The sequence below is a fragment of the Malus domestica genome, chromosome 13 (genome assembly GCF_042453785.1).
Source record: "Malus domestica chromosome 13, GDT2T_hap1".
NCBI lineage: Eukaryota > Viridiplantae > Streptophyta > Magnoliopsida > Rosales > Rosaceae > Malus > Malus domestica.
In genome coordinates this window covers 40,914,665-40,927,904 of record NC_091673.1, presented here as the reverse complement: position 1 = coordinate 40,927,904, position 13,240 = coordinate 40,914,665, and positions in this window count along the sequence as shown.

Below are 13,240 nucleotides of genomic sequence, written 5' to 3'. Positions count from 1 at the left end.
AATATAAATACATAACACACCGACACTAGCCGTGGCTAGTGAAGCTGTCCGACACTGGTTTGTCCAGTGAAGCTGGGAGTATGTCATAAATATCCTCAACTATGTCCTATGGCCATAGACTTATATATACTCAAGTTGTGTGTTTGCGATGTATGATAACCCACTAGATAAGCATAGAAAACGTATCTCAAAAACCAATACCAAGCTTAGAATTCAAAATCTCATCATCGGAAATCATAAGCAATTCCATAAACATGCCATTTTATAAATGTTAAATAGATAAATGAAAACTATTTCATAAAAGCGAATAAATCACGAATTCTCCAAAATCATAAATATAGAAATCTGTAAAAACATATCATAAAAAGTAATTAAATCATGAAATTAGAATGAATGCAAGCCTAATAATTTATAAAAACATGAAATTTAGGAAGGGGTAACTCACAAATATTCCGCTATAGGGGAGTAGTTCAAACTAGGGAAGATGGGATCACTTCCAACTGACACACCTAAAAACAAATAGAGACCATTTAATAAAACTCTACTAAAATGATCGAATTTAGGAAATGGACAGCGGATTCGGATTTGGCCTGTCAAAAATCCTAAGGATCTTAGGGTTCCCCTACGCACTGCTGCACGCGCTGCCACGGGGCGACTGCCCAGGTCAACATGCGCTGCCACACACCGAGATGGGTCGTCGAAAAAATTGTCAGCGTTGTTGTAGACGGCAGTGGAGCACAGTGCCTCCAGTGGAGGCGCATGCACTCCATGTGCCACCCAAGACAGTCCCACGTGTAGCCTCATGCGCCACCCCACAATTTTTGGAATTTTTCCATATTTTTCCACCAACTTTAAGAGCTCATTCGAGCTCAATATAAGTTTAAATTGAGTGATTCAAAAGCTAAAATGTAGTTAAAAATATGGAGAAGAGATTCATACCCTTAGGAAGCCCAACAGAGATCGGAGTTGGCTGGAAAAATGGCTAGAAGATGGCCAAACGACCATAATTTCAAACTTTCAAATTTTGCACAGTGACTTCCCTTGTATTTTTCAAGTTCCTGCATGACCAAAACCACCCAAAAACTTATTAATCATGAACCTAGACACAATCTACAATGATAAAGACCAATTTCGAGGCTTACCTTTACCAGAAATGGCGAGAACTCGCTGAAGAAAAGTGATGCACAATGAAGGTTACTGTGCAAAGGAAAGAGAGAAATTATTGGTGGTTTCGTCCCCTTCCAAAGCTCGCTAAAGTGCTAAGGTACTTGTGATGGTGGTGATTAGAATGTAGGTGTGTGTGTGGGTGTTGCTCGGCCAAGAGAGGGAGAGAAAGAATGAGATATGAGTGAGGTGAAGAAGAAAGGAAGGAAATAATAGAGAGAAAGAAAGGGGACTCAGGATAGAAAAGAACTCCCCAGAAAAATGGGGAATCTGCCACGTGTCAAACAGGGGATGGTCCAAAATGGAGAAATATCCCCACTTGTGAAATTACCAAAATGCCCTTAACATTCAAAGATTCATAAAAACTTCATTTTAGCTCTGAATTTGATTTCGTTCACACCCATGCATTCATATCCACAAATGCTATGTGAATAAATTAAAAGAAAATTTCCTATGTGTCATAGAGCGAAAGTCAATGAAAGTCAATGCTTTTGTTGTTAAGGGTATTTTCGTAAATTTAACTAATTAAAACGTAAAATTTAAAACGGGTTGTTACAGCTAATAGCTCACAGGCCTCTTTCCTTACTTTTTCAAGAATTCTTCTTGCTTCAAAAAAAATTTCTATGCTCCTCAAAAGTTTTCTTTCCTCCTCAAGGCGTTTTTTAAGTAGATGACAAATCTTGTCTAATGGAGCCTGATCGAGATCTTAATATATCATGTGAACTTTGTAGTTTTTGCATTGGGTCCCACTGGGCGTGTTAAAATGTTGACCCTAAAAACTACCTAGCTTACGTGGTACGCAAGCTGAGTAATTAATAAGCTAACTATGTCATCGGTTGAATACGTGACATGCCAACTCGTCGACCAAGTTCAGTTAGGGAGTAAAATATGTTGATGAGGCGTTGGGTAAGCTGCTGACTTCTTGATCTTACGACTGCAGCATAGGAAGGAACACATCTTGGCCTTTGATTGTAGAGCCTGAAGACAAGGTTGCTAGTTCTGCAAAGTTCAATATCAAATTCAGCTTTCAATGTGCCGAATGTAGTAACTTGGTAAAACCTCACTTAGGCGAGAAGGCTAATAAGATGACCTATTCCAACAAAGACTCAGAAATCCTTGATGATCGAGACTTGGATAAATAACTAGTCGGTCTCGAAGTAGTGTTGTCTATCCAAACTGAAGGTGCTCCTTGATCGACTAATTCTACAGCTCCAATGGTGTTTATCCAAACTAAAGATGTTGTTGATTGCCTCCACAGTGCTATTTATCCAAATTAAAGATGTGTTGGTACGGAAAAAAAATAAAAATCTCAAGATGTTTGAGAGGTTTGCGCATGGCAGTTGTATGTTGAATTGGAGGGGCTTTTATGTCGTCACTGCATCTGTACTTATAGTACTGCAAAAGTTCGATGATACCACATAACAAATTGTTACCGTGAATCCTACTTTCACTATAATATTCCTGAGAATATTGTATTTCAAAGCAACCATATCCACGCGGAAGCCATCTTTATCCCCTTGCTTTGTGAAAATCAATATGTATCCAAGTACTTGATGGCCTTCTAATACCACGTGCTGGAACCAAAGCATGCAAGTTTACCTTCTAGCCATGCATTTCAATATGTATCCAAGTACTTCATGTAAACTTCTTCTTCGATATCCCCATGCAGGAATGGATTTTTAACATCCACTTGATACATTAACCATCCCTTATTTACAACAACTGAGAGAAGTACCCTCACTGAGTTCATTTTGGCAACAGGAGCAAAGGTTTCCTTGTAGTCCAAATCAAGGGTTTGTGTGAATCCATGAGCTACCAATCTTGCTTTATGTCTTTCAATTAATCCATTTGAATTGAACTGGATCTTATATATCCATCTGCATCCCACATCCTTCTTCCCTTTTAGTAACTTTACAATGCTCCAAGTGTTGTGTTGATCGAGAGCATGTAACTCATCATGCATAGCTTTCTTCCACACTTCAGATTCACTAGCATTATGGAAATTTTGAGGTTCTGTGAGCTCAGAAACCTTGTTGAGAAATGCATTATGAGCAGGTGCAAGCTTGTGATAGGAAACATAATTGGAGATTGGATGTCATGGCTTGTAAGTCTCACAATCAAGCAATCTTGCAGGCAGTTGTCTCTTTCTTGCAGGGTTGCATCGAGGTGCAATAGGTTCCATTGCTCCTAAAGTCACACTTTGCAAGTTTTCACACTCTTCATCAGTTGTATTGCTAGGAGACTAGCCTTCATTAATTTGTTCACTCGAAGAAAAAGTTACTTGAGTAGGTACACTGACACTTGAAGTTGGGACCTCAGTGATCATGACATCTGTTTTTGGTAAGGGAAACAGATCCAAGTAGTTCTCCCCTTGAGTGGTAACTTCAAGATTCTTACTGAAAAAAAGGGTTAGTTTCATGAAACCTAACATTCTTATATACAATAAGTTTCTTAAGTTGAGGGTTATAACACTTGTATCCTTTTTTAGTTGAAGAATGCCCAAGAAAGATGCACTTTGCTGCCCGATGATCTAGTTTATCTCGATATAGAGATTGAATGTGCACAAAACATATGCATCCAAAAACTTTAAGGTGTGAGAGATCAACTTTTCTTCCTTTTATTATCTCCATTGGAGACTTGAACTTTAACACTTTATTAGGCTATCTGTTAATCAAATAAACAGCTGCCATAACACCATGTGACCAAAAATTTTTAGGCACATTCATCTGCAACATTAATGCCCTAGTTTTCTCCAATAAGTCACGATTTTTTCTCTCAGCAATGCCATTTTGTTGTGGTGTTCCCACACAACTAGTTTGATGCATAATGCCATCATTGCTCAAGTATTGTGTCAGGATTTGAGACATGTATTCTGAGCCATTATCAGACCTTAGAGTTTGAATGTTTAAAGAGAAATGATTTTTGACAAGATTATGGAAATCTTTAAACATATCCATTACTTGATTTTTTTTTATTTCAAAAGATACAACCATGCAACCCTTGAATAATCATTAACAATGGTTACAAAATACTTGTAACCATCAACAGATTCACTAGTTGGTCCCCATATATCTAAGTGTACAAGCTCAAAAATCTTGCTAGCCCTAGAAACTAACTCTCCCAAAAGTAACCTAGTAGCTTTGGACATATGGCAAGTTTCACACTCGATTGCTTCTTTGCTTGACTTGGGAAACAGGGTTGACAAAATAGGTTGGGAAGGATAAGCTAGACGTTGATGCCACAAAAGGTTGTCTTGGTTGGAAACTGACTTGACTTGAAATGCACTTGGACTGTTTTTTGAGATGTAATATAGACCACCAAGGAAAAAGCCTTCACCAATCATCTTCTTGGTGATACAATCCTGAAAAATGACACTTTGTGGTAAAAAAATGACCAAACAGTTCAAAGTACCTGTGATTCTTCCCACAGATAAAAGCTAAAAAAGAAATGAAGGTACATACAACGCCATAGACTCAATTTTATCTGAAATCAGGTGAACTTTTCCCTTTCCTACAACCTCGGCCCCTTCACCATTTGCAACTGACACTTGTGATGGTTTATGCAATTTTTCAAACTCTTTGAGTTTCGATACTTTGTTAGTCATGTGGTATGTGGCTCCAGAATCAACAATCCAAAAATCATGCAACAAATTGACATTTAGAGCAGTTTTGGAAGCATTCAAAATACCTTGAAGGTCTTGCTTTGGCATATGATCAACATTGGCTAAAAATCCAGCAAACTTGCCCAACAAGACCGTGGTATTTCCATCTTCATGAACAACATCTTGATCAAATTCTTCTCTTCTTGTTTCCTTGTGTATGAAGGTTACAAACTTGTTTATAAGGTCTACAAGATTGGCTGTGAACTACTTGTAAGGATCATGACTGTTGATAGATGAAGATGAAGCCATGTTGGCTCAGTGGGAAGGTTGCTGAGGTTGAGGTCACCGTGGTGCACCTTTGTCTTTCAAGAAGTCTAGTTTCAACTCTGGATGCAAGATCCAGCACATCTCCTTTACGTGACCATTGTAATGGCAATGCTGACACTTCAAGTTAGGGTTTTTACCTTTGTATCTCTTCTCAGTTGTCATGTAGGCTCGAGCTTCAATATCATTTTCTTTTGTTCCAACATTCATAACCTTCCTTCTCACTTCTTCTCATTGAATGGTAGCACAGATGCTTGTGAAGGTTGGCAGCTCAAGATTCATGAAAATGTGACTTCTCAGATCCTCATAATCTACACTCAAGCTGGATAATAGCTAGAAGATTTTATCCTTCTCATCCATTTTTAAGAGAACTGTGGAATCAGTAGTATGTGACATGTAGACATCCAGTTTATTCCACATACTTTTTAGAGATCCAAGATGCTGAATAAAGCTCTTACTTTCTTGCTGGATAACGGACATATCTCTTTTAAGTTGAAACACATGAGCGGAATTGTTTTGGTTCCCATACATCTCCTTCACCGTTGTCCATAGCAAGAGAGAAGACTTTGAGTAGTTGAAGATCTGAGCTATTTTCCTTTCCATGGAGTTGAGCAACCATGCAATAACAAGTTGATTTTTACATAGCCAACCTTCATAATTTGAGGACGTATTTTTTGGGGCTGGCACATTACCATGGATGAACCCGAGTTTGTTTCTTCCACCAAGAGCAAGAGTAACTACCCTTGACCATGGGAGATAATTGAACTTATACAGTAGTACTGAGTTGAGCCTTTGGTTGGGATTGATATCCACTTTTAAAAGCTTCTCAGGCTGAGAAGTAATGGTGTTGTCAACTTCCTGGTTAACTGAGTTTTCTTGACACATCCCAGTCACGGCTCCGTCGTAGCACAATATGCCTGCTTTGAGCCTTAGCCACTCCCTCACAGTTTTGTTTCTGGGAACTTAGACGAGAACTTCCCAGTGGGTCACCCATCCTAGGATTGCTCTTGCATGAACTCGCTTAACTTCGGGGTTCTGATGGGATCCGAAGCCAGTGAGTTCCCAAAATGCCTTATGCTATATAGAGGTGGGCATGTACATATAAGGCACATCACCCCCTCTCCGTTGGTCGATGTGGGATGTTACAATCCACCCCCTTCCAAGTGTAGTTCTATCTTGTATTGTAAAGTAAAATCATGAGGTTACAAAAAGGAGGAAGAGATATTTAAGAAGGATTCGGTGCACATTACAGTGCACGAAGACATCCAGGAAACTCCTTGAAACACCCCACAAAGGCTAGTCTAGTAGTCTTACATCAACATACCTCAATCTCCCTAAATCAAGGAGTCTAGAGACCATACACTAATCTCCTTAAATCAAGGAGTTGACAACAAGGAAATGACTTACACCAATCTCCTTAAATCAAAGAGAAAAAGACTACTTACAAAAAGATAAAGTAAGATAAACCCTAGAACCTATAGCAACCCTAATAACCACCATTCCTTCAATATGTATCAATATTTACTTTCTTTATTCCATCTTTCTTTCCAACTAAATGCAAACCATGCATTATCAAAAAGTTCAACCTGATCACATCTCCCATTTTTGCATCCTGTCTTATCCCTAAATTCTTATAAGTAGCACTTTTCCATGTTGATCAGGACGCGAACCAACCAAGCTGCATAATGCGTAACCACATAGAATACTTGTACAATGCTTTCATTTATTTGACTCTCAAGCTGCAACTATAAGGTAATTCCCATTTTAATAAATTCCTAATAAAATGGTAATATCAATTATGGCCTTTCTCATCCAACAACTTAAAGTATCACGGCCGAGTGCGTGCAAAATCACAGCCTCTTAATATTCAGAGTCATCCGATGGCCTAAAATTCTGCTCATTCAACGGTCTCAATCGCTCAGACTGATTGTGTAATTTTGGGTCCAAACAGGTACCATGGACAACCAAGAGAGTAAAGGGAAGAGTTTGATTGCATAATTACTCGGAAAAATAAGTTTATGCATTAACTATTCTGATTAAATTGATAAGACACATATGAGGACAGGAATGTTTACGATTAAGATCACTTTTATATGTTACTTAATTGTTATAGTAATTTTTTCCCTCATGTTGTCAAATGAATTATTGTTTTTTTTTTAATTTTAGGAATACGAAAATTTTTCAACTGGAGTTCGACATATCAAGTATGTAAGTACATGATAGGAGCAATGTATCAAAGTGACCTTACCTACTTTACTTTTATATTGATTGGGATTTTAGTATTTTTCTGCTTAACATTTCAATTTTTATTTTGTTTACATAAGTATTTTCATTTTTTTTAAAATTAAAATTCATTGTCTGTTGTAATTTCTACATAAAGATCGACAATGAGAAAGTTCGATTTGGACAAACAAATGTTCACAATTCTCAACTGTCAAAGCAAAGGTATCATAGGAGCAATCAACAAATACAAAGACGATAGTCTATGAATTCATTACAGCGGGCTCAAATTTCCTTCATTTGGGGTTTTGTCTCACTGGGTACAAATAAAGTTTCAATTCTGTCACAAATATTCTCCCTCAACTTCTGTGAATTTCTCCCTATATTATGTGACATGATGATTACCTTTCTTTTATATTTCTAATATGTCTCATAAAGAAATAAAATAATGAAATAATAAATAAATGAAGCAATCCACGCAAATAAATACGTTTAAATGTATTTGCTCAAAAAAAAAAATGTGAGTCAAATGTAGCACACTGTGATTAAAAAATAGTCTTTTACACGCGCGGAAGCACGTGAAAGAAGACTAGTACACACAATAAGTAAGTTGCCCTTTTAATGATTTTGCTGCTCAAAACACATCCAAATCATCATTTTTCTTTTCACTCGTTCTAATATGCTGAGTGTACAAAAGCTTTTTTATCACTATTTTTGTTTTCATCTGGATGAAATAGTTAATACAGTCCGACATTTATACTATACAAACAAAAATCATAAATTTTTGTTTCACATTCTAAACCCTAAAAGTAATCAACCCAAAACTAAAATTGTACAATCCCAAAATAACCAAAGCCAAATCCTAAAATATGGTTCAGGGTTCCTATTGATCAATGTACTTAAACACACAATTTCAAGTCCATTTATTAAAATAAAACTAGTATTTCACAAAATTGCATAACAAAAATTGCAATGTAGTTTCTCATCTGGCAGTGGAGGCATACAAAAATTAGAGGAGCCATCCTCAGGCCACCGATAACGGAAGACAAGGACGTCCGTCCTGTGAAAGTACCAGAATCAAGGAGGGAGGGGGCGTGGAAGCCCATGGAAGTGTCTCACCCTTGAGTTGGCAAGTGCAGCTGCCATATGCATGACTATACATGCATCTATTCTGACAAACATTTGAGAGTTCATTATATATAAACAGAGCAGAGACCAATTATGTGGATGCAAATTTTCTCCTTCTCGATCTTGGACGATTTTGCACCTACAAAACAACTAGCACCTTAGGTTAAGGCCAAAAGCCTCACGCGCCCACGATGAATGGGGGGGGCTTTGGCCGAAGAACCACCAATGCCAAAGTTAGAATTTTTAGAGAGAAATAGTGTTTAGAGTATTTGGGATTTTTTGCAAGAGGTTTGGAATGAGTGTTTGGTAAAAATGGATGACTATTTATAGGACTAAGTTGGTCCACTTTTTCAAGAAAGTGGCCGGCCCCTTTGTGTGTTTTTTGGTGAATTTTTTGTGGTTTAATTAGTCACTTTATTGGCTAATAAAATATGATAGAAATAAATGGGAAGTTACCAAATTGAATGACTAGCTTTATTTGGGTAATAAAGTGGAGGAAATCAGAAAAGGTAGGGAAAAGAAGGGAGGGAATGTGGCCGGCTACTAGGTGGGAGTTTTAGGTTTTATTTTAGGTTTAATTAGCCAATTAATTGGCTAATTAAATATGAAAGGAAATGTTTTAGTACCTTATGGTATTGATTGGCTAATAAAAGGGAAGAAATGATGGAAAAGGTAGAAAAAAGGTGATGGATTAGGTTTTGAATGGGATAGCCGGCCCTATACTATTTTTTAGGTTTGAGTGGATGTTTCAAATTGATAATTAAGGGATGATTTTAGGAGATATGGGAAGAATATATTATTTAGATAATTAATTAACTAAATAATAATTAACTAAATAATATATTAGGGAAATTAAGTTTTGGAAATAATTATCTAAAATAAGATAATTTGGAATTGGTTACCTCTTCTGGAGCATTTTTGAATTGGTTGAGGATGATTACCCACTACTTGCGCGTAGGAATCCCGGTATGCCTCAAGGGTATTTTTGTCCTCTTTCGTTCAAAAGTCCACGTGTTGCCTAGTGAATATTTTTGGCTTCACAAATGCCCCCACACCTGTTGAGCTGTTTGCAGAAAAGGGCAATAGGTGTAGAGATTTTCTTGCTTTAGGAAACTCTGAACTGCTTCCTATTTTGTTGTTGATTCTCTCTTTCAATAGGAAATTAAATCCTTCTAGGAAAAGGAAATAAATTTCCCCAAAGCTTATTTAAGTCCACCTTAAGTGGATTGTTAAATCAACTTTTAGAGAGAAACTTATTCATCCTTACAAGAGAAAAAGAGAGCTTAGAGGATATTTGTTCCCCCTCCTCTAGCAATCTTCTACGTCTTGCCCGTGTAAAGGATCGCTCTTCGTTGCTTCCAGGTATGAAAAAATTGATTTTCTTGTCTTCTTGATTTTTTATTAGGAAAACTAATGAAAAGGGTTTGAAAACTTTGAGTTTTAATGATAAGGACAAAATAAAGGGTAAAGTGAATAGTATCAGGATTGACTTTTTAGTGTAAAAATGTGGTTTTTCGTTAAAGTGAACAGTACCGGGTGGTTTTCATTAAAGTTCCCTTTTTAATTTTGGTTTTTCTTGCTGGGCGATGGTGAATGGATGATTAGCTAAGCCGTGGGGCTTGGCAATTTGGCTGGTTCCTGCGGCTTTCAACTTTTTCTTTTTTCTTTTTTTTTTTTTTTGGCCGAGAGCTGTTTTGTTTGTTTTTTTTTTTACCCTTTTTTTTTTTTTTTTTTTTTTTTTTTTTTTTTTTTTTTTGAAAACAACTCTCTAACAAATCTTCCTTGTACTTTTGCAGAATTTTCAAGCATGTCTTCCTCGAGCCGCAAGAATGATGATGGTGCGCCCCCGTTGTATCGTCAAGGCAGGTCTTTGAGCAAGATTGGCTACTTCAAAGCTGCTCACCTCAAGATTAGCTCCGACAATTTGTTTAGAGATTTTCTTGAAACGTATTGGCATGCCATTCCGTCGGGAGTGCGTGTGAGGCGAGTTAAGGATGGTAGCAGCCGGGAACCATGCAGTGGAACTCGGAGAGCTATCAAGTTCCATCCTTACTATTTTGTGTTAGGGTTTACTTTCCCTATGCCGCGTTTCTTCCAAGAAGTGCTTTGCTCTATGAAATGTGCGCCTGCCCAATGTTCCCCGAATGCGATCCGAGTGATGGTGGGGTTCCACAATTTGAACCAATTCTTTGACTTGGGACTAACCACCAACGAATTTTGGTATTTCTTTGACATAGGTCGTATTGATGGAGTTGGACAACTGCGAATTTGTCATAAGCTTTTTGATAATTCGAGCAAAGGAGATCATGATTGGGCCAAAGAGACTTTGGAAATAAGTGGAGAATGGGAATCTGATTCTTCTCCCGAGCTGCGTGTATCAACGGTCTTCATATCTGGTAAGCAGACTGCCTAGTCTTTTCGGCTGCTTTGCTTTAGTGCCAAATTATTCTTCAATTTTCTGATTGTCTTCCGTTTTTTTTTTTTTTGTAGATTCGAAATTTGGCTCAACTCCTAGGGTTTCTCCAGACATGAAAAAAGTACATGTCGCTCTGGGTATCCCTTCCGAGTATCGTGAGTGGCGTTGGCTGCTTAGTCCTCTTCGTAAGGAAAAAGGTGGACTGCCCCCAGAAGAAGAAATAAAACGGATCAAGGCAGACGCGATGGCTCGTCCTATCACTGTGATGGAGCCTACTATCAATGAAGGTGGGAAAAAGAAACATTCCCCGCCTGCTCAAGAGATGCCTGCTGAGAAGAAAACAAAGACTGCTCGTGGGGATTCTCCGGCTGCTCCTAAGATTGTGATTGACCTGACTTCCTCTAAGGGCGAGAAAGAACGAACTGCTACATTTGTGCCGGTAACGCCTATTGCTTCGAAGGCTGCTAGCTCGATTGCTGAAAAAATTGCTCAGCGTAAAAGTTCTTCCGTGCCTTTGGTACCGAAGTTTGTGCCGAAGCATCCGTCCGGGACTAAACCTGGCTTACCCTTAAAGAGGCTTGCTACTATGAAGAGTGATAAGGTGCCCCTGTCTGCTAAAGTGGCGCCAAAAACTGCTTCCTCCACTGCTCCAACCAACTCGTCTGCTGATAAGAATGAAGCTGCTCGCTCAGGTAGGCTTGAAGAATCCGCCAAGTCCATTTCTGGGGAGGCTGCTAAGATTTGTGCGCTTTTGAAACCAGATCTTCTTGAAGACATGGATGTATGTGCTCAGTTTGTTGATGGCGTCAAAGAGATTGTTGGTCCGAGTCTTTTTGCAAAGCACACACCCGAGTATAGGAAGACTGCTCTGCTAGCCATGATGCAGAAAACAACAATTCTGGCAGCCGAGTCTATGTTCCTTGACCAAGAGGACACCAAGGCTGCTAAAGAGATGGCAAGAACTATGGCTGCCGAAGCTTATTCCTCGGCCGAAAAAATCAAGAAATTGGAATCTGAGCTTGCTGCTTTAAAGGAATCTAATACTTCTGCCCCCACTTCTCTGCAGCTTGAGGCCGCTCACCAGGAGATCATGGACTTGAAGACTAGGCTTGATGCGATCCAAATAAAGAATGAAAGTGCAGAGAAGGAAATTGAGCGTTACATACCTTAGATTCAAGATCTTGAGCGTTCCATATCTGAATTTCGCTCCGCTGCTTATGCAAAGGATGAATAATTGATTGCTACTTACAACCAAGCGATCCACTTCAAAAAGGTTGTTGACAGGCTTGAGCCTCAAGTGTCGGAACTTCAAAGTGTTTTGAAGACCAACGAAAATCTGAAGAAAGAAATTGAAGAGTTGCAGTGGGTTCGTGCTTGCCTGCTTGAGGATAATGAGCAGTTGAAGAGTGAGAAAGATGGTTTCGAGGCTTCGCTTATTCAGAACCAAACCGATTTCTACAAGCTGGGCTATGTAGATCATCTCTATGGGCGGCCATCTGACTTTGAGTTTTCCGGTAAAGACTTCGAGACCTTCTCTATTTCTCCAGAAGACTTGCTCGATTTTACCTTTGAGTCTTCTATCGGTGAAATAGTTGGAGGAGTTGATACCCAGGCTGGAGCAGTCGAGGGTAAAGATTCGGAGGATGCCGCTGCTGAAAACACCAAGGCTGCTGAAGGTGTAACGACCGAGCAGTTGGGAGATGTCCAAACTACTGAATAGTAGTCTTCTAAGTAGCTTTTAGGATTTCCTTTTCTTTCCTTTGTTGCTTTTGCTTGAACTCCTTCGGTATTTGCTTGTTGTTTATCAATTTTGCTATAAAATTTAATAAACTTACTTCTTTTGCTTTTCCCATCCTTGCTCTTTTTTTTTTTTTTTTTTAACCTTTAGTCCTTATAGGCCAGTGGCAGGCGCGCTACTTTTCTATAAGCAGACAAGCCCACATAGCCTATGCAGCCGTAGGTGTTGATGTAGAACTTTTGCAAAGTTGTTAACCATAGGGTTGGCAGCCGGATGCCTTACTTACAGAAGCAGACGAATCCGTGTAACCACTTGGCTATTCAACCTTGCTCTTTCCAATTTTGTAGGCTATGTAGCAAGTATCACAACACTTTAGGACTTGGTGTAGGTTATTCTGCATTTGGCAGAGGTGAAGTTTATCGACTACGTAGCATGTCGGTAGTAGATAAAATCTTCGCGTGTGCACGCTAACTTGTTTAACCTTTCACAAGAATGTGCGGTTGCATAAGTCTAGCGTGGTTCTACTGCTCGAAGGGCAAGCCGTAGGCAGTCTTCTGGAAATACGTAGGCTACCTTAGTGCACTCGGTAGCAGCTTTAGGTTTCCAGGGCAGCCGCCCATTGGGTGTGCTGCATAATGTGCCCCCTCCG